The sequence below is a fragment of the Bufo gargarizans genome, chromosome 1, assembly GCF_014858855.1.
Source record: "Bufo gargarizans isolate SCDJY-AF-19 chromosome 1, ASM1485885v1, whole genome shotgun sequence".
Classification (NCBI taxonomy): domain Eukaryota; kingdom Metazoa; phylum Chordata; class Amphibia; order Anura; family Bufonidae; genus Bufo; species Bufo gargarizans.
Window position 1 is genome coordinate 403,951,767 of NC_058080.1, and position 23,662 is coordinate 403,975,428.

Below are 23,662 nucleotides of genomic sequence, written 5' to 3' on the forward strand. Positions count from 1 at the left end.
CTGGATCATATATTTCAAAAGTGAAGTCTTGTAGGCAGGGATATTAAGGTTAAGTACAAAAAGTAGAAAGGCTTCAGGGGTGTTCTGTACAGGTATGCCTGTTACTTCTTTGATTACCTTGTGTACAAAGTTCTAAAAAGGGCGCAGGACAGTGCACTGCCACCATATATGGACCATCGTACCCTCCTCTGTATGACATCTCCAACCGCGAACAGACACTGTTGGAAACCACTTGTGAAGCAACGCTGGCACTCTGCACCACCCAGTTAAGATTTTATAGGTTGTTATTTGAGCCTTAGTTGAAATCAATGCTTTATGGGTCATGAGAAAAGTCCTATTCCATTGGGATTGGGTGAGGTGTATACCTAAGTCCTGTTCCCAGGCCCGACAGAAGGGGAGGGAGTGCAAGGAGCGGTGAAGTATGAGTAATTTGTATACAGTTTATATGTTTATAAAAACTGCTGAGGGGGTTATGCACATCTTATGCTGGAGCTATATGTATTCAAAGGAATTACGTGGTAATGGGGAAGGGGTCCCGAGCAGTTGAGGTAGAGACTTCAGGGAGGGTCCCGAAAGGACATGGTAAAATCTGAGTGGACGAATCTATGTGCCCTGAAGTAAAGGGTGTGAAGAGTGCCCAGGAGAGAAGCAAGGATGATCAGTGATTGGGACCAGAGGACCTTTGGGATCAATTAGAGAAGTATGGAGACTTATGGACACTAAACATGTGGTGGGCTGTGAAGGATAGCTTAGAAGAGGGGGAACGTGGGGTGCCCACTAACCATGGAAGGACTGTTAAGGAGTGTGAAGAGGATTTTCGTGCAATATGTACTCAGGACTTGGAGGTATCAATGCGCATCATGTCTAAGAGCAGAGCATATGCATTAGAGTGATAATAGAGTCTACAAGGAGGGGATGTCTGCAGGAGATAGTTTTGGGAGCAAAGTCATCTTCAAAATGCTAACCCTGCCAAACCATGAGAAATCCAGTCGGAAGCCAGGCCTCCAAGTCCCTCTGGAATTGCTGGAGAAGAGGGTTAAAGTTCAATTTAAATAGCCACGACAGGTCAGCGTTGATTTTCATGCCTAAGTATGTTATCCCGTTTGGTGGCCAGGTAAAGGGGAAAGATGTTTTAAGAGCAGATACCAATGTATCGGATAGGGAAACATTCAAAGCCTCAGATTTAGTCATATTGATTTTGAAATTGGTCCATTCGCCAAATCGGGAGATCTCATGGAGCAAAGACGGTAGAGAAATGCAGGGATTAGTTATATAGAGCAGGAGATCATCCACGAAAGCCGCACACTTGTATTCATGGTCTCTGATCTTTACTCCCAAGATGTCCGGGTTGGCACTTATGGAGGACATAAGATGCTCCATAACCAGGACATATAGTAGAGGGGACAGCGGGCAGTCCTGCCATGTCCCATTGTGAATGGAAAAAGGGGGAGAGAGAGAGACATTGATTTTGACTTTTACGGAAGGTTGTTGGTATAAAGTTTTCGACAGAAATACCGGACCTATACCCAGGTGTGAAAGGACGGTGTGGATAGAGTGCCAGGAGATACGGTCGAAGACTTTCTCAGCATCTAGGGATAAGATCATAAGGGGAATATTGTTGGACTTAGCATAGTGGATGATATCTAATGTTTTAAGGGTGTTATCCAGCGCCTCCTGCCCCTAGGCACAAACCCCATCTGATCAGTATGAATAATCAAAGGTAGAAAGGCATTTAGTCTGTTAGCCAGCAGTTTGGTGAATATTTAGAGATCGACATTCAAGAGGGAGAAAGGGCGCTAGCTAGTACACAAATGTGGGTCCTTGCTAGATATGCGAATGACTGTGATATGAGCCTCAGTGTTCTGCGCCAGGAAGGAAATCCCAGGGGACACCACATTAAAGACCTGGAGCAAGAAAGGGGTGAGAGAGGTTGAGAAGGACTTATAGAATCTAGCTGTGAACCCATCAGGGCCAGGGCTCTTGCCCCCCAGAAGGGATTTAAGAACCATTTTAAGTTTGGCTTCTGCAAATGGCGCTTCTAGGCTAGCTGAGTCCAGTGTAGATAGTTTGGGAACCTGAGCGAGGGATTTAGGTGCAAGATCTGATTGCGTTGGGGAAACTCTAGGTAGATTGTAGAGCTCAGAGTAAAAAGAATGGAATGAAGATGCTATATCTGTAGTGATGTGTACCATGCGATCCATGGGATTTTTTATAGCAGGGACGTGGGAGACAGCCAATTTTCCCCTAAGAGCTCTTGCCAGCAAACGCCCACTGGTTCCATATTCGGAGAATTTGCTACGGCATATTTGTATCATACGTTTATAAGACACTTCAAAAAGGCGTTTAGCATCCATACGTTCATTTTGGAGGTCACGTAGAGTCGATATGGAGAGTACTTGCTTGTGGGCAAGTTCTAAAGAGGCAACCTTCTGCAGTGCAAGCTTGAGGAAGTGTGCTTTCTCCTTCTTGAGACAGGATCCATGTTCAATAAGGAGTCCGTGCAGGACACATTTCAATGCTTCCCATTGCATTGAAAGTGGGGCAGTATCTGTACTATGGTCAGACAGAAAGTTTGTTACAGTGCTGGTCAGATCAGCAGCTCACACCGGGTAAAGAAGGAGAGATTCATTTAAACGCCAAGTCCACTTACGTTTGGAGAGAAAAGGAAGATTTAAGGAGCAAAATATTGGGGCATGGTCTGACCATAGGATATTACCTATTTGTGTGGAGTCCAGCCACGAAAGAGCCGGTTGTTGGAACAAAATGTGATCTATGTGGCTATAAGAAGAATGAGGAGCAGAATAAAAAGTATAATCTTTTTCCACTGGATGCTGAAGACGCCAGGAGTCATATACAGTCAGGTCCATAAATATTGGGACATCGACACAATTCTAAAATTTTTGACTCTATACACCACCACTATGGATTTTAAATAAAACGAACAAGATGTGCTTTAACTGCAGACTATCAGCTTTAATTTTAGGGTATTTACATCCAAATCAGGTCAACGGTGTAGGAATTCCAACAGTTTGCATATGTGCCTCCCACTTGTTAAGGAACCAAAAGTAATGGGACAATTGGCTTCTCAGCTGCTCTATGGCCTGGCCGTGTGTATTATTCCCTCATTATCCCAATTTCAATGAGCAGATAAAAGGTCCGGAGTTCATTTCAAGTGGGCTACTTGCATTTGGAATCTGTTGCTGTCAACTCTCAAGATGAGATCCAAAGAGCTGTCACTATTAGTGAAGCAAGCCATCATTAGGCTGAAAAAAAAAAAAACATCAGAGAAATAGCAAAAACATTAGGCATGGCCAAAAAAACTGCTTGGAACATTATTAAAAAGAAGGAATGCACCGGTGAGCTCAGCAACACCAAAAGACCCGGTAGACCACGCGAAACAACTGTGGTGGATGACCAAAGAATTCTTTCCCTGGTGAAGAAAACACCCTTCACAACAGTTGGCCAGATCAAGAACACTCTCCAGGAGGTAGGTGTATGTGTGTCAAAGTCAACAATCAAGAGAAGACTTCACCAGAGTGAATACAGAGGGTTCACCACAAGATTTAAACCATTGGTGAGCCTCAAAAACAGGAAGGTCAGATTACAGTTTGCCAAACGACATCTAAAAAAAGCCTTCACAGTTCTGGAACAATTTCCTATGGACAGTTTTGTGTGCTTGAGGAGAAAAATCTCCATACATAAGTTGCTCGCACAAAAATTCATTTTGAGCTAAAAATAATTTTTTTAATTGGTGTCACCTGTCCGGTCTCCAGCAGTGAGATCTCCAGCTTCGGCGCAACTGCGTCAGGAGAGACATGCTGCTAAGCCACATCCCCTGGTGATGCGACAGCATCATTAGCAACTGGATGCACTACTCTTTCTCCCCGCAGCGGGCGTGTGCTGGAGGAGACTAGCAGTGGGCTGATTGTTCAGCTGATCTCTCCTGTGTGCTGTGTTCTGACTAATGGAGCACCGAGTAATGGACCTATCAGGTTCTGATCCAGGGACTCAGCGTTCTATTTAAACCCCTGCTGACAATACACCCTTGCCAATTATACAGGGAGTGCAGAATTATTAGGCAAATGAGTATTTTGACCACATCATCCTCTTTATGCATGTTGTCTTACTCCAAGCTGTATAGGCTCGAAAGCCTACTACCAATTAAGCATATTAGGTGATGTGCATCTCTGTAATGAGAAGGGGTGTGGTCTAATGACATGAACACCCTATATCAGGTGTGCATAATTATTAGGCAACTTCCTTTCCTTTGGCAAAATGGGTCAAAAGAAGGACTTGACAGGCTCAGAAAAGTCAAAAATAGTGAGATATCTTGCAGAGGGATGCAGCACTCTTAAAATTGCAAAGCTTCTGAAGCGTGATCATCGAACAATCAAGCGTTTCATTCAAAATAGTCAACAGGGTCGCAAGAAGCGTGTGGAAAAACCAAGGCGCAAAATAACTGCCCATGAACTGAGAAAAGTCAAGCGTGCAGCTGCCAAGATGCCACTTGCCACCAGTTTGGCCATATTTCAGAGCTGCAACATCACTGGAGTGCCCAAAAGCACAAGGTGTGCAATACTCAGAGACATGGCCAAGGTAAGAAAGGCTGAAAGACGACCACCACTGAACAAGACACACAAGCTGAAACGTCAAGACTGGGCCAAGAAATATCTCAAGACTGATTTTTCTAAGGTTTTATGGACTGATGAAATGAGAGTGAGTCTTGATGGGCCAGATGGATGGGCCCGTGGCTGGATTGGTAAAGGGCAGAGAGCTCCAGTCCGACTCAGACGCCAGCAAGGTGGAGGTGGAGTACTGGTTTGGGCTGGTATCATCAAAGATGAGCTTGTGGGGCCTTTTCGGGTTGAGGATGGAGTCAAGCTCAACTCCCAGTCCTACTGCCAGTTTCTGGAAGACACCTTCTTCAAGCAGTGGTACAGGAAGAAGTCTGCATCCTTCAAGAAAAACATGATTTTCATGCAGGACAATGCTCCATCACACGTGTCCAAGTACTCCACAGCGTGGCTGGCAAGAAAGGGTATAAAAGAAGAAAATCTAATGACATGGCCTCCTTGTTCACCTGATCTGAACCCCATTGAGAACCTGTGGTCCATCATCAAATGTGAGATTTACAAGGAGGGAAAACAGTACACCTCTCTGAACAGTGTATGGGGGAGGCTGTGGTTGCTGCTGCACGCAATGTTGATGGTGAACAGATCAAAACACTGACAGAATCCATGGATGGCAGGCTTTTGAGATGTTATATTGGTTTCACTGGTAAAAATAAATAATTGAAATGGGTATATATTTGTTTTTTGTTAAGTTGCCTAATAATTATGCACAGTAATAGTCACCTGCACACACAGATATCCCCCTAAAATAGCTAAAACTAAAAACAAACTAAAAACTACTTCCAAAAATATTCAGCTTTGATATTAATGAGTTTTTTGGGTTCATTGAGAACATGGTTGTTGTTCAATAATAAAATTAATCCTCAAAAATACAACTTGCCTAATAATTCTGCACTCCCTGTAGGTTTTCCTTGCTGTGCTCCAGTTGCTATTTTGCTGTTTGATTTGTTACTATTGGATTTGACTTCAGCTTGACTTGGACCTCTCTCTCTCTGCTTTGTGATTTGGTACTGTATTGACCTCCCGGCTTTGAACTTTTCCTGCACAACCTTTTTCTGTGTGTTTGTCTGTTTCTAGGTTCCAGTTGTGCAAATGTGGTCATTTAACCTTCCCCATTTATTGTGGCTTCTCCTACCATGCTGTGCGGTTTAAAGCTTCAGTCTTGTTGTGGAATGCTGGTGTTTGGATCTCGGCGGAGTTCCTGTGCATCCATAGCCATTTGAAGTTAAGGGTCACCTTCCCCTGTTGTTTATTGTTGGGGTTTTCTTGTGTTGCTCTTTTCCCTGCCATTTGTGTTTAAGCCTGAGGGAGACTCCTGTTCGTCCTACCGTGTGGAGGAACAGGTTGTCTCTTGTTCTGACTAGGGATGAGCGAATCGACTTCGGATGAAACATCCAAAGTCGATTCGCATAAAACTTTGTTTCAATACTGTATGGAGCGAGTGCTCTGTACAGTATTAGAATGTATTGGCTCCAATGAGACGAAATTATTACTACATAATAACTTCAGAAATTGATTTATACTGTAAAAAAACATTTCCCGAACTTGGGTTTGGTTCCAAGGTACCAGTGTTTTTTTACAATATAAATTGATTAATGAAGTTATTATGCGAAGTCTTGCGAGACTTTCCTGAAGTAATAACTTCAGCTTATAGGAGCCAATACATTCTAATACTGTATGCAGCTCCTGCTCCATACAGTATCAGAATGTATTTTTATGCGAATCGACTTCGGATGTTTCATCCGAAATCAATTTGCTCATCTCTAGTCCTGACATTAGTACCGGGGTCCCACAGGGTGAGTTAGGACTTTAGGTTCCTGTGCATGAACTCACCTACCTCTAGGGTCAGTTCATACTTGCATTCAGTCAGTTCTTTGATTAGGGTTTCTCTAGGAGGTGACCTGGGTTTTCCTCCCACACCAAAGCGTGACAGGTGGGTGCTTGTTTTGACTCCCTGTACTTACCAGCATAGGGACGGTTGACCAGTTGTGGACTAGCCGCTTAGGGCAGGGACAGCGGGTTGGGTGCAAGTTAGGGCTCACCGTGTAAGTGTGTTTTCCCTGTCTACTGTGCTGACAATTGGTCTTTATTTTTCTGTACATAGCTGAGATGCTCTAGTAACAGCCTGTTTTCCATCAGTTGGGAAGCTGACAGGCTCTTTATCTCTGCTATCTGACATTATAGACACTTATTATACCTCAGTTCTTAGCTTACTGATAAGAATGAGGCTTAAATAAGTTTTTGAAGCCACAGTGGTGGCAGCAGGGACAGTGGTAGTGATAATGGAACTCAGGACAAACACGGAGAAGGAAATTGATAGGGGAGCCAAGAAGCCCACAATGTCATATCACAGTCTGATAAAAGTGGCAGGAAAGGTGAGGACTATGACGATGATTGTGTGTTGGACAGGATCTGGGAGCCAGATCGGGGTGCTGAGTTGGAGGTGACATCAAAGGAGGAGGGCGGTAGCCACAGTGGCAATAAAGAGGAGAGGGAATGTATGGCTAAAACCTTCCCAAAAAACTGCCAGGGCCAGATGTGCTTCTATTGTGGTCATCTCGGAAACTGGTCATGCCGCTGATACTGTGGGTGCTGGCTCAAACCAACCAGACCTAGGCCAAGCTTGGCTGCCTCTATTTTTGTGCGAGCAACTTATGTATGGAGATTTTTCTCCTCAAGCACACAAAACCACAACCGTATGTAAGATTTGAAAGATTAAAATAAGCCGTGGGCATTCAAACACAAACATAGGCACCAGGGCTCTATCTCAACACATGAGGCAGCATCACTGGATCCTAAGGGAAAATAAAACTGGCAAGAATTCTGAATCAGAACAAGTATGTCTTCCTTCTCTCAGTCTTCTAGAAGCCAGCCCGCATCCCCAAGCAGTATAGTGTCTTTGTCATCATCAGCTGCTTCTTCTCCTGCTTGGACTCCTCCTCAATTGGTCCACATATATACTGTATTTTCCAGACTATAAGATGCACCTGACTATAAGACACAGGTATAGACAACAGAAAGTAAAAAAATATATATTCTACTTATTAAAACTTCCCTGGTTACACACAACACTGCTGCATCCACACCTACCAAACACAGGTCTGCTACACAGCTGACATATACCCAGATCACAGCTACACACAACTTATAGCAAACACAACCTACTACACAACTGACATATACACACAGAACTGTCATACACACCTAATAAACATAGCTCTACTACACAGCTGATATAGACATGCATAGCACAACTGCATACACACCTTGACAAACACACAGCTGACAAATACATACAGCACTGCTATACATACCTGACACATACAACTTTGCTACACAACTGACATACACACACAGCACAGCTGCATACACCCTATGGCAAACACTGCGTTGCTATACACCTGACATATATACACATAAACACAACTCTTCTACATACAGTAGCTGACACAACATTGCTATACACACCTAACAGACACAGTCCAGCTACATATACATCTCACACATACACATAAAAATATCTTTATCAAAAGATCCCACTTCCACTACAGTATTCTCTGCTTGGTTTTGGCCCCTTTCACTCATGACATCATCAAAGATCCTTTACCATCCACTGTATGAGCGCTCTGCCTGATCATTAAGGCCTCTTGCACACGACCGTTTTATTGGGTCCGCATCCGAGCTGCAGTTTTTGCGGCTCGGGTGCGGACCCATTAACTTCAATGGGGCCGCAAAAGATGCGGACAGCACTCCGTGTGCTGTCCGCATCCGTTGCTCCGTTCCGAGGCCCTGCAAAAAAAATATAGCATGTCCTATTCTTGTCTGTTTTGCGGACAAGAATAGGCATGTCTACAATGGGCTCCCCGTTCCGCAAATTGCGGAAGGCACACGAGCGGCTTCCGTTTTTTGCGGATACGCAGTTTGAGGACCGCAAAAAAAGGAACGGTCTAAGGAAGTAGGAAGGTCTCGCACTGCTGGACGACCCTGATTGCAGAATATAAGAAGCAGGCACTTTTTAGCAAGATTTTTCTTGCTAAAAAGTGCCTTGTGCCTCTTATAATCTGGAAAATACAGTAAATGCCTTAGCATGTCATGTGGTCATCCGCAGTATTTTATTTACAAACCAACACAGTACATGCTAAGGCATAACAGGGCCAGGACAAGGTATTTTGGTGCCCTAGGCAGGAGGGGCAAATAGCACTCCCCTCCCCGTCCCCCAAGTAGAGATATAAATTCAATGTAAAATGTAAAACTGCCTTAATAAAAGAGACACAGTATGCACATATTTTAGAAGAAAATAATTTAATCCAAACAAAAATAAACAATATTAAAATAAATAACATAAATAGCACAAATATTAATGCTTATATAAAAAAAGGACATGAATATGTTTTTCAGAGAAAATATTGTAAATCTAATGACTGTAAAAAAGAACCGAACAAAGAATAGGAAGCTAATGTCCATCCAAAAAAATAATTTTTTTTTTTTCATTTGTAACATGTTGATGATAAAAGGTAGTAAAACAAACTATGGAAACGAGCAGTGTATAATATGATGGAGGACTGAGCTAGAGAATGTCTGCATCTCTGGACTGACAGATGCTGCATGTGCAGCACACGGGACAAAGCATGCAAATTCATTTTCTTACAAACTTCCTGCCTGTATATCTCCTGGCCAGGTTAGTAGCATTATCAAATCCCTAGCCCCAAGCATCTTTCACATCAATGCCATCAGTAGAAAGTTTTTCTAGAATTTTAGAAGCCGGACCACTTCCTGTTTTTTCTTTAGTGTGGATGAAATCAATAAAGCTTTCTTCTAGAGAATAATTTCTAAATGAACTTTATTTCCTAGAATGTGAATAAACTAATTCTGAATTTCATTGGATAAATAATTTTTCTTTGATGGGTGTCCATTTTTTCCTTCAGGGCAGTGTTAGGCTACATTCACCTAAATGTATTATGTTTCCGTGTCTGTTCCATTTTCCTTGCGGATAGGATGCAAACCCATTCATTTCAAAGGGTCCTCAAAAAATCAGGATAGCACACTGTGTACTATCCTCATCCATATGTCCGCTCCGTAGCCCTGCAAAAAAATAGAACATGTTCTATTAATGAAAATCCTGGCTGATCCACGCCTGATTTATCTTGACAAAGGTCAGTCTCCCCACATTTTGGGTGGACAGGCGAATTCTTCTTGGGGTAACTATGGCCCCCGCCGCACTAAACACCCGCACTGATGCTACACTACTGGCCGGGCAGGACAGCTTTTCCAGGGCGAACTCAGCCAGTTGTGGCCACAAATCCAGTTTGGCTGCCCAGTAGTCCAGCGAATCTTCAATGACGGCTGGCAGGGTGCACTCTAAGTATGCCATCACCTGCTGGTTCAGGTTCTGTTCCAGGTCTAGATGCTGCTGCTGGTGAGTAGTCTCTTCACTAGGCGGGTGAAGAAAGCTGCTCATCAGCGACTCTAGACTCAGGCTGCTGCTGATGGAGCTGGTACTGCTCCTGCCAACCCAGTAGCCATGGCAGTGGAACGTGAGCGCAGAGGGTACCCCCGGTCCGAACTGCGAGAGGATGGACAATGGCGCAGATAGGCAGCGGCCAGCTGACTACATAGGATGTCTCTATAGTAGTTCAGTTTGTACTCCCACTCAGCGGGTGTAAAAAAGGCCCCAATTTTGGACCGGTAGAGAGAGTCCAACAAGGTGGAGAGCTAGAAGTCACCCCTCTGCCGAATGGTGACTATTCGGCTGTCACTACCCAAGCAAGTGAGCATGCAGCAGGACATTAGCGCAAGTGACTCGGAGAGAATCCCTGCCTCCATCTCCACTGCATACTGCCACGGTGTGTCTGGGTCCTCTGCCTCATCTTCCTCATCGCCCTGTAGCTCCTCTGGCTGCTCCTACTCCTCCTCTCCTGTCCCCTGTGTAGAAAAAACACCCATTTCTCTACACATTGCTTGTGCTCCAATATCCTCTTCCTCCTCCAGTTCAGCCCCCCACAGGGCTCATGTGGCCGTAAGATCTAGGTGCCACATGTACAGTCATCTGACCAGCCAGATTTACCAGCATCTGTTCCAGGATGTGAAGCAGTGGAATGACGTTGTTTATCCTGTAGTCCTGGCGACTGACAAATAACGTGGCCTCCTCAAAGGGCCTAAGCAAACGAAAGGTGTCACGCATGAGCTGCCACTGGCTGACATCGAAGTTACAGAGAGGAGTACTCCTGTCCGCTTGGATCATCAGGAAATCATTTATGGCTTTTCTCTGTTCGTACAGTCGGTCCAACATATGGAGGGTGGAATTCCAGCGGATGGAAACGTTATATATCAGCCTATGTTGGGGGATGCCATTCTGCCGCTGCAGCTCAAGTAGGGCATGCTTTGCGGTGTACGAGTGGCTGAAGTGCATGCAAAGTTTCCTGGCCATTTTTAGGATGTCTTGCAGATGGGTAGAAGACTTCAGGACACGCTTGACATCCAGATTGAACACATGTGCCGTGCAGGGCACATGACTCAGCCCTCCTTGAACTAGCGCCGACACCATGTTCTTCCCGTTGTTGGTCACCATGGTTCCGATTTTCAGTTGTCGCAGAGAAAGCCAGGATTCGATTTCTTGATGAAGGACAGGGAGCAGTTCCTCCCCTGTGTGACTCCATTCGCCCAGGCAAACGAGGTGCAGAACAGCGTGACACCACCGTGCCCTGCACATGTGGTATGCTGGAGGGGCACTGTGAATTGTCCCTGCAGTGGAGGCTGAGGACACGGTGGAGGATGAGGAGGCAGAGGCGGACATTGTCGCTGGACCAACGGCATAGCAACGTGGAGGCGGAAGCGGTGTCACCTGGCCAAGTTGCTGGTGTGGCTGTGCAGGAACCACATTCACCCAGTGGGCCGTAAAGTATATGTATTGCCCCTGACTGTAGTTACAGCTCCACACGTGAGCGCTGCCGTGCACTTTGGCATACACCGACAGGCTCAAGGACTGGCCCACATTCTGTTCTACATGTGTGTGCATGGCTGGTACTGCCTTTTTGGCAAAGAAATGATGGCTTGGGACTCTCCGCCTCGGCTCGGCACAAGCCATCAATTCTCTGAAAGGTGCAGAGTCCACCACTTGGAAAGGGAGGGACTGCAGCACCAGCAACTTGGACAGGAGCACATTCAGCTTCTGCACAGTTGGATGAGTGCACGCATACTGTTGTCTCTTGGCAATCGCTTCAGTGATCGATTGCTGACGGAATGACTGATGAGGAGGAGGAGGAGCAGAAACATCAGGACCAGCAGATAATGGAAAGGACAGACAGCTCCCTTCGGCTGAGGTGGTGGAGCCTTGACTGCCTGAAATCGAGTGCGTGCCACTGGTTGCTGCGGCAGACTGGACCAGAATATCAGAGCAACGGTTCTCCCAGGCCACTTTATGGCGACGCTGCATAAGTTGACCCAGGGCCGTAGAGCCAACATTGGCACCCTGGCCATGCTTCACCTTCTGCCCACAGATTCTACATATGCCACGTTCACCTCCTCCGGCGGCTTAACAAAAAACTACCACATTGCCGAGTAGGTGATTTTACCCCCAACACTACGCACTGACTGACTGCTACCGCCACTTCTTCCATGACCCCCTGCACCGCTACTTCCCGGGCAGGTAGGGTCCTACCCCGAGCTACCCTAGGCACATTTGGCTACCGACCTGCCACTGCTGGCACCCTGCTGACTCCCGGCCACGCTAGCAACTTGCTGGCTCCACTGCTGTCTCACGGGCAAGCTGCCACCCTCTTCTCCCGATGACGATGAAGCCCCTTCGTCACCCGCCTCCCAAGTGCGATCAGCTACATCATCATCCACGAGTACTTTCTACACATCACTGATGTTCTCTTCAACCATCTCTGGGTCAGGAGCCTGACCGTTAGCAACACCAGCTCCCACGCCACTCTCCCCATCACTACCTGCCCGCCTAGTGGAGGAAGTGGCGGATGTCTCCTCCAGATCTTGGCTGGGCAGTAGCTGCTGACTGTCTTCTAGTAGATCGTCCTCACTGTATAGTGGAGCTGAGCCCACAGCATACAATACTTCTCTGACTGAGGGAACAGAAAAGGACAGAGGCAGGTTGAGGACAGGTGAGGGCACAGAGGAACCCACTGACTCTTGGCTGGGGATGTCTGATGTCACTTGGGACAAAGTGGATGATCAAGTCAACCATTCAAGAACCGCTGGGTTGCAGGTCAAGACATGACTGCTAGATGACACTGGGAACTCAGGCCTCTCACTGCGACCCCTGCTGCCACGCCCCCTTACTCTGCTGCGACCTCTGCCTACGCCAGAAACATTTAGGCCTCTGCCACTCCCCTGTGCAGGGCCTGGCACTTCTCTGTCTGACATACTGTTAGATTGAATAAATAAATAAAAAGGAAATTAAAACACTCCAAAAAACTCTGTAATTTTCTCACTTCAGCACACAACGGCAAATACTTTTTTGTGCCAATAATACATGCCAAAAAGGGCTTTAGAACATATAACTGCACCGCTGCTTGGCAAATAGGCCCTTATTTTTTTCCACTTATACACACCAAAAAAGGCTTTAGAACAGATAACTGCACCGCTGAGCGGCAAATATATTTTTTCTTTTTCTGCTAATACACGTCACAAAAGGCTTTACCACAGGTAACTGCACTATTGAGCGGCAAATATATTTTTTCTTTTAACGCTAATACATGTCACAAAAGGCTTTAAAACAGATAACTGCACCACTGAGCGGCAAATATATTTTTTCTTTTAACGCTAATACACGTCAAAAAAGGCTCTAGAACAGATAACTGCACCGCCCAGCGGCAAATATATTTTTTCTTTTAACGCTAATACACGTCACAAAAGGCTTTACCATAGATAACTGCACCGCTGAGAGCCAAATATATTTTTTCTTTTAACACTAATACACTTCACAAAAAGCTTTACAACAGATAACTGCACCGCTGAGCGGCAAATATTTTTTTTTCTTTAACGCTAATACACAGCACAAAAGGCTTTACCACAGATAACTGCACCGCTGAGAGGCAAATATATTTTTTCTTTTAACGCTAATACACGTCACAAAAGGCTTTACCACAGATGACTGCACCGCCCAGCGGCAAATATATTTTTTCTTTTTCCGCTAATACACGTCACAAAAGGCTTTACAACAGATAACTGCATCACTGAGCGGCAAATATATTTTTTCTTTTAACGCTAATACATGTCACAAAAGGCTTTACCACAGATAACTGAGCCGCTGAGAGGCAAATATATGTTTTCTTTTAATGCTAATACACGTCACAAAAGGCTTTACAGCAGATAACTGCGCTGCTGAGCGGCAAATATATCTTTTTTTTAACGCTAATACACATCAAAAAAGGCTTTACCACAGATAACTGCGCCGCTGAGCGGCAAATATATATATTTTTTTTAACGCTAATACACGTCAAAAAAGGCTCTAGAACGGATAACTGCACCGCCCAGCGGCAAATATATTTTTTCTTTTTCCGCTAATATACGTCACAAAAGGATTTACCACAGATAATTGCACAGCTGAGCAGCAAATATATTTTTTATTTTTCCGCTAATACACGTCACAAAAGACTTTACAACAGATAACTGCGCTGCTGAGCGGCAAATATATTTTTTCTATTAACGCTAATACACGTCACAAAAGGCTTTACCACAGATAACTGCACCACTGAGCGGCAAATATATATTTTCTTTTAACACTAATACACGTCACAAAAGGCTTTACCACAGATAACTGCACCACTGAGTGGCAAATATATATTTTCTTTTAACACTTACCCTGGGTTCAGACCTGAGCGTTTCTGAGACGCGCGTTTTACTTGCGTATTTGTCGCACATTTTTATGCGCGTTTTTTGCAATAGTAAACGCGCGTTTGTGTAATTGACTGCAGTGTTGTCCAATGAGTCTATGGGCCAAAACGCGCGACAAACGCCCAAGAAAAAGCTCAAGAACTTGTTCATGCGTCGGGCGTTTTACAGCGCGTTCAAACGCTCTGTAAAACGCTCAAGTGTGAACCAGGGCCATAGGGAAGCATTGGTTTTCACGTGTTGAGCGTTTTACAGCGCGTTTGAACGCGCTCTAAAACGCTCAGGTGTGAACTTAGGGTAATACAAGTCACAAAAGGCTTTTAACTGCACCACTGAGCGGCAAATATATTTTTTCTGTTTCCGCTAATACATGTCACAAAAGGGTTTACAACAGATAACTGCACCGCTGAGCAGCAAATATATTTTTTCTGTTTCCACTAATACACGTCACAAAAGGCTTTAAAACATACGGTAACTGCACCGCTGACCGGCAAATCTATTTTTTCTTTTTACGGTAATACACGCAACAAAAGGCTTTAAAACATATACTGTTACTGCCTCGCTGACCGGCAAATATATTTTTGGTTTGCCACCAATACACTGCAAAAATTGCTTTAGAACAGATAACTGCACTGCTGAACGTCAAATCTATTTTTGGTTTGCCACTAATACACAGCAAAAATGGCTTTAAAACATAACTGCACCGCTGACCGGCAAATATATTTTTTCTTTTTGCGGTAATACACGCCACAAAAGGCTTTAAAACATATACGGTAGCTGTAATTCTAGCACTTTACCACTCATACAAGCAAAAAAATGCTTTAGAACATATAACTGCACTGCACAAGGACAAATAAGATGTAGAAATATTTCCTTGCAATAAACCCTTAATGCTGTGCGCCAATACAGCAGGCTACAAGCACATATGTTGTGTTTGCAAAAAGGGGAGAAAATGGGGAACACAACCTGGGTGCATTTTCTCCTTTAACCCCTTGTGAAAGTAAAAAATTAGGGTCTGCTAGTAATTTTTCACTTTTACAAATGTGTGCTTTAAAATCCTTTCTCTAGTATTTCTGCCTTCTATGAGACACTTATTTTCTGAAAAGTACCCTTTCCACCACTTAAAATAATGGTACCGGGGTGCTCTTTCCCAAATGGGGTCACTTCTTGGGGGTTTTCATTTCTGGGGACCTCAGGAATTTATTTAATGCGACATGGCACCTAAAATCTATGTCTGCCAATTCAGGCCTGTCAGAAAAATTCATATTTTACCATTTGCCTGTTGTGCGCACATTCAGCAGGCAACAAGCACATATGGGGTGTTCCCTGAATGGGGAGAAAATGGGGAACACAACCTGGGGTGCATTTTCTCTTTTAACCCCTTGTGGAAAAAAATTGGGGTCTGCTAGTAATTTTTTATTTTTTCACAAATATGTGCTTCGAAATGCTTTCCAAGTATTTCTTTCTTCTGTGAGACACCTGTTTGCTGAAAAGTACCCTTTTTACCACTTAAAATGTTCAACCTACAAAAAAATGGAGCTCACAAAGTACCAGTACAAAAATATACGGTATATATTTTATTGGAATCACAACAATACATATATAAACAACGTTGCCATTAAAAAGAAGGTGGCAGAAAAGAACACCATCCTGGTGGGACACCGGCTACATATTCATATTATAATGTAAAAGCTTCTTATAGGCATATAATGAATGAGGGTAAGTCACATATCTTACATGGCTATACACATGAATAATAGAGCCTGCAAAAAGTTCCCAGCAATGTCTGTGAAGGTTCTCATTTATCCAGGTCATGGTATATCTGTAAAGAATAAATCAAGGCAACTGGACGTACTGTCGATTTCTTGAAAATGTTTCACTCGTTCTTCCAACGAGCTTTCTCAATTCTGAGTGACTGTACAAGAATTCTCTGGGAATAAATATGTAACTGAATCAACATCTGGTAATTATACCCAGAATAGGGTCAGAGGTCATTATACCCAGCATGGGGTCAAAGGTGTTGATTCCATTATCCTAACTGGAGTCAGTAGGTGATAAAGACTTCCCAGAAAAAGGTGTTAAGACAGCATTGTCATCTATTGTCTGCCACATACAATGCTGTATTGACACCTTTTTCTGGGAAGTCTTCATCACCTACTGACTCCAATTAGGATAATGGGTTCAACACCTTTGACCCCATGCTAGGTATAATGACCATTGACCCCGTGCTGGGTATAATTACCAGATGTTGATTCAGTTACATATTTATTCCCAGAGAATTCTTGTACAGTCACTCAGAATTGAGAAAGCTCGTTGGAAGAACAAGTGAAACGTTTTCAAGAAATCTACAGTACGTTTCAGTTGCCTTGATTAATTCTTTACAGATGTTCCCAGCAATGTTCAGAAATTGCAATGTCAGGCAATATAATACCAGGCCTAAGACAAAATGTAACAAAATCTAGTGAGAGGGGACCTACCTCAGGAGCCCAGTGTGTCCAAAACCAGGATGGTGCTACCCCGACGCCCATTCCCATTTTCATTTAATTCTCGTGGGGCACCTAAAGAGTTAAGCAAGTTTGTGAAATCAGTTTTAAATACCTTGAGTGGTGTAGTTTCTAAAATGGGGTGATTTATGTTTTTTTTTTTTAATATATAAGCCCCAGAAAGTGACTTCATAATTGAACTGGTCCTGAAAAAATTGGGGTTTGGAAATGTTCTTAAAAATTTCAAGATTTGCTTCTAAACTTCTAAGCTTTCTAACATCCCAAAAGAATAAAATGTCATTTTCAAAATGATCCAAACATGAAGTAGACATATGGGGAATGTAAAGTAATAACTATTTTTTGAGTTCTTACTATCTATTATAAAAGTAGAGAAATTGAGATTTGGAAATTTTAAAAAGATTTTGGCAAATTTGGTATTTTTTTATAAATAGAAATGAATTTTTTTTTACCAAATCTTACCACTGTCATGAAGTACAATATGTGATGAGAAAACAATCTCAGAATGGCCTGGATAAGTAAAAGCATTTTAAAGTTATTACCACACAAAGTGACACATGTCAGGTATTCTAAAAATGGCCTGGTCCTTAAGTAAAAAAGTGTCAGGGTCCTGAAGGTGTTAAGCAAGAATCATAAAATCCTGCAGTTTTCGCTCTGGCCACTAAGCCTAATAATAGGCGCCACTTCTTAGTCTGTACAGATCACTTTACTGCAGTTATCTGCTTATCTGTACACAGAAATGATATCCTTTCAGATAGGATAAGAATGACAGATAAGACGGGATCCACTGTCACGGACGTCCCAAGACATACGGACGTCCCGGCGACAGTGAGTGGCAGCAGATCTGTGACACTGGCAACACGTGGTTTGATGACAGGTTTTCTTTGTGGATCAATAGTTGTCTGTATTGTTTCTGGTAATGGCCACACCCCTTGCCTTCAGGTGTTGCTTATGTGGTCATTTAACCTTCCTTATTTATAGTTGCTTCTCCCACTATGCTGTGCGGTTTATAGCTTCTGTGCCTGTTTATTGTTTGTAGAAAATGGTAAATGAGACTGGCCTGCCGTCTCATCCCCTTCCCAGCCCACACCACGCCCACTTTTTTAGACCTGGTGTGAGCAGGGAGAAGTCGCACATTGTGGCACAACTAACCAGCGCCTGATCTGTGCCTGAAATACACCCATTTAGGCGTATTTCAGATTGATAAATGACCCCCTGAATTTTTTGACAAATTTGATGAATCGGACACGATACAAATTTCAAGACGTTTGCTCATCTCTACTTCTTTCATCATTTTCATGTCTCTAATATACTAACAAGCAAAAGGGTAACAATGTTTTGAACTTTTGAGGCTCCATATCTCACCATCCACTATAGCTTCAAACGTTAGAATACCATCATTTTATGGACAATCCTCTTGGCTATCTCATACATAAATTGGTCTTGCAACTATTTAGCATATGATTAGTTCTGCAGATTCTTGTCATGTGACTGCATTGTTATTGTTTTGCTCCTGGTGGTGGAACAATCTTTTTCTTCTTGTATATTATAAATTACAACCTGTTCCCACATTCACTAATAGCTCAGTGTATTATTAGGTTGATTCCCAAGCAAAAGGTCACTGGTTCGAATCAAGGAGCAGCCATGAAGATTTCCCAAGAAAAGAGAAACAGCGTCATCCAGCTCATTGATCGCGGTATCTCTGCGAAGAAAATTTCCAAACTGCATTATGTGAGTTCATGACAGTTGGAAGAACATGAAAAGAAGTCAGTCCATCCATTCCATAGCCAATAGGTGGACATCCAGGCAAAATATTGGAGTCAACAAGTCGGCTCATCACAAGGTCTATCAGTTCTGGCACGACAAAACACGGCAGTGGAGGTAGCTTGTATGCTTCGTAAAATAGTAAGATCACAGACATCCATGCAAGCATCATGCAATGTGCATTACACAAGTCTGGAATGGTGGCCCAAAATGAGGTGAAGAAGCCTCGACTTCAATCTTGTCGGCTCGAGTTTGCAAAAAAGTATGAACAGTGGAAATTAGAAGATTGAAAATGGGTGATTTGAAGTGATGAGCCAAAAGTCAATAGACTGGGCTCTGATGGGTGCAATTAGGTCTGGAAGAAAAAAGGGAAAAGGGGGCTAATGGATTGAGAAATTGAAGGAACTGTCAAGTTTGGTGTAGAAAGTCTGATGATATGTGGTTGTTTCATTGCCAAAGGCGGTGAATACTTGATCAGAATCGATGGTGGTCTCAATGCTGAGATACAGTCAGGTCCATAAGTATTGGGACATTGACACAATTGTAACATTTTTGTCTCTTTACACCACCACAATGGATTTGAAATGAAACGAACAAGATGTGCTTTAACTGCAGACTGTCAGCTTTAATTTGAGGGTATTTACATCCAAATCAGGTGAACGGTGTAGGAATTATAACAGTTTGCATATGTGTCTCCCACTTGTTATGGAACCAAAAGTATCAGGACAACTGGCTTCTCAGCTGTTCCATGGCCAGATGTGTGTTATTGCCTCATTATCCCAATTACAATGAGCAGATAAAAGGTCCAGAGTTCATTTCAAGTGTGCTATTTGCTTTTGAAATCTGTTGCTGTCAACTCTCAAGATGAGATCCAAAGAGCTGTCACTATTAGTGAAGCAAGCCATCATTAGGCTAAAAAACAAACAAAAAAACTATCAGAGAGAAAGCAAAAACATTAGGCGTGGCCAAAACAACTGTTTGGAATATTCTTAAAAAGAAGGCACCGGTGAGCTCAGCAACACCAAAAGACCTGGAAGACCACGGAAAACAACTGTGGTGCATGACCGAAGAATTCTTTCCCTGGTGAAACACCCTTCACAACAGTTGGCCAGATCAAGAACATTCTCCAGGAGGTAAGTGTATGTGTGTCAAAGTCAAAAATCAAGAGAAGACTTCACCAGAGTGAATACAGAGGGTTCACCACAAGATGTAAACCATTGGTGAGCCTCAAAAACAGGAAGGCCAGATTAGAATTTGCCAAACAACATCTAAAAAAGCCTTCACAGTTCTGGAACAACATCCTATGGACAGATGAGACCAAGATCAACTTCTACCAAAGTGATGGGAAGAGAAGAGTATTGAGAAGGAAAGGAACTGCTCATGATCCTAAGCATACCACCTCATCAGTGAAGCATGGTGGTGAGTAGTGTCATGGCTTGGGCATGTATGGCTGCCAAAGGAACTGGTTCTCTTGTATTTATTGATGATGTTACTGCTGACAAAAGCAGCAGGAGGAATTCTGAAGAGTTTCGGGCAATATTATCTGCTCATAGTCAGCCAAATGCTTCAGAACTCATTGGACGGTGCTTCACAGTGCAGATGGACAATGACTCAAAGCATACTGAAAAAGCAACCAAATAGTTTTTTAAGGGAAAGAAGTGAAATGTTATGCAATGGCCAAGTCAATCACCTGACCTGAATCCAATTGAGCATGCGTTTCACTTGCTGAAGACAAAACTGAAGGGAAAATGCCCCAAGAACAAGCAGGAACTGAAGACAGTTGCAGTAGAGGCCTGGCAGAGCATCACCAGGGATGAAACCCAGCGTCTGGTGATGTCTATGCGTTCCAGACTTCAGGCTGTAATTGACTGCAAAGGATTTGCAACCAAGTATTAAAAAGTGAAAGTTTGATTTATGATTATTATTCGGTCCCATTACTTTTGGTTCCTTAACAAGTGGGAGGCACATATGCACCGTTCACCTGATTTGGATGTACAAACCGGATTCCAAAAAAGTTGGGACACTAAACAAATTGTGAATAAAAACTGAATGCAATGATGTGGAGATGGCAAATGTCAATATTTTATTTGTAATAGAACGTAGATGACAGAACAAACATTTAATCCGAGTAAATGTATCATTTTAAAGGAAAAATATGTTGATTCAAATTTTCACAGTGTCAACAAATCCCAAAAAAGTTGGGACAAGTAGCAATAAGAGGCTGGAAAAAGTAAATTTGAGCATAACGAAGAGCTGGAAGACCAATTAACACTAATTAGGTCAATTGGCAACATGATTGGGTATAAAAAGAGCTTCTCAGAGTGGCAGTGTCTCTCAGAAGCCAAGATGGGTAGAGGATCACCAATTCCCACAATGTTGCGCAGAAAGATAGTGGAGCAATATCAGAAAGGTGTTACCCAGTGAAAAAATTGCAAAGACTTTGCATCTATCATCATCAACTGTGCATAACATCATCCGAAGATTCAGAGAATCTGGAACAATCTCTGTGCGTAAGGGTCAAGGCCGTAAAACCATACTGGATGCCCGTGATCTCCGGGCCCTTAAACGACACTGCACCACAAACAGGAATGCTACTGTAAAGGAAATCATAGAATGGGCTCAGGAATACTTCCAGAAACCATTGTCAGTAAACACAATCCACCGTGCCATCCGTCGTTGCCAGCTGAAACTCTACAGTGCAAAGAAGAAGCCATTTCTAAGCAAGATCCACAAGCTCAGGCGTTTTCACTGGGCCAGGGATCATTTAAAATGGAGTGTGGCAAAATGGAAGACTGTTCTGTGGTCAGACAAGTCACGATTAGAAGTTCTTTTTGGAAATCTGGGACGCCATGTCATCCGGACCAAAGAGGACAAGAACAACCCAAGTTGTTATCAACGCTCAGTTCAGAAGCCTGCATCTCTGATGGTATGGGGTTGCATGAGTGCGTGTGGCATGGGCAGCTTGCATGTCTGGAAAGGCACCATCAATGCAGAAAAATATATTCAGGTTCTAGAACAACATATGCTCCCATCCAGACGTCATCTCTTTCAGGGAAGACCCTGCATTTTTCAACAAGATAATGCCAGACCACATTCTGCATCAATCACAACATCATGGCTGCATAGGAGAAGGATCCGGGTACTGAAATGGCCAGTCTGCAGTCCAGATCTTTCACCTATAGAGAACATTTGGCGCATCATAAAGAGGAAGGTGCAACAAAGAAGGCCCAAGACGATTGAACAGTTAGAGGCCTGTATTAGACAAGAATGGGAGAGCATTCCTATTTCTAAACTTGAGAAACTGGTCTCCTCGGTCCCCAGACGTCTGTTGAGTGTTGTAAGAAGAAGGGGAGATGCCACACAGTGGTGAAAATGGCCTTGTCCCAACTTTTTGGGGATTTGTTGACACCATGAAATTCTGATTCAACATATTTTTTCCTTAAAATGGTACATTTTCTCAGATTAAACTTTTGTCCGAGATTTATGTTCTATTCTGAATAAAATATTAGAAGTTGCCACCTCCACATCATTGCATTTAGTTTTTATTAACGATTTGTATAGTGTCCCAACTTTTTTGGAATCCGGTTTGTAAATACCGTCAAATTAAAGCTGACAGTCTGCAGTTAAAGCACATCTTGTTCGTTTCATTTCAAATTCATTGTGGTGGTGTATAGAGCCAAAATGTTAGAATTGTGTTGCTGTCCCAATATTTATGGACCTGACTGTATATGCAAGTATCCTACAAGATGAGTTACTTCGCAAACTCAAGTATGGGTATGAAAAGGACAACATAGTGTTCCAGCAGGACAATGACCCGAAGCATACATCGAGATTGGCACAGTCACCAGACCTCAACCCAAGTGAACATTTGTGGGTAGAGTTGAAGGAAAAGCTTTATTCGTACCCAAGTGATTCGACCAGTATGCACCAACATTGGGAACTTGTAGACTGAGAATTTAAAGTGGCCCTGGAAAAAACTTAAAAGTGGCCCCTATGTTGTAGGTGGGTCTAAATTGACATAAGGTGAAACAAAACAAGTAGACAGGGCCAATACAATTAGCCAGGGTCAGTAATACCATAGTGCAGCACAGAATACCATCTCACAGAACCAAATACCACAGTGCAGCACAGAATACCTCCTAGAAGCTGTCCCTCTGTGGTTGCCATCAATAGCTGCATGTTCTGCCTTCCTCCATTGTCTCTAATATGGATATTGAGCAGGGGGCTTAGGTGATATTTGGGCCACATGCCAAGCCAGCCATACCTTCAGCATGCTGCCTGGACTTTGTCTAATAATGACCCCTATAGTTTCTCCAATAGTATATACCCCTCCGGAGAGTAGCAACATGTGGTGACATCTTGGTGGTGTCCGGGGGACCCAATGTCGCATTGGGACAACCCCAAATTTGGCCAGCCACTGCACTTTCTGCAATACTGGATAGCCTTTTGATGTGCTACAGGCAGCTGCATTACTCCATTTGCAGGGTGGAATAATTGCCTTATCATTGCTGTAGTTAACAAGGCTACGCAGTTCTAATGTGCACCAGGCAGCTGTAGTACTTCAAAAGGTGCAGTATTTGCACTAGTATCAGACTCTTTATCTAACAGGCCTGCACAATTCTGGTGTTTACTGGGTTGCATTGCAGTTAGTGGAACAATTTCAGCATCGCTAGATGTTGTATCTGACAGATCTACACAGTTCTGTCATGCACCAGACAGCCACATTTCTCCCTTAAATAGGTGGAGTATACTGTATCTGACATTCAGAGACAGGTGCATTTCTCTCTTCAGTTGGCAAAGTGATGGTGCTAGACAGTTCCTTTTCTGTCCTCAGGTAGAATTGCAATGATTCGTCACTTCTAGCAAGTTAATGCCAGGTTCACTGCTAAAGTCTTAATGTAAACTCATTACTAAAGT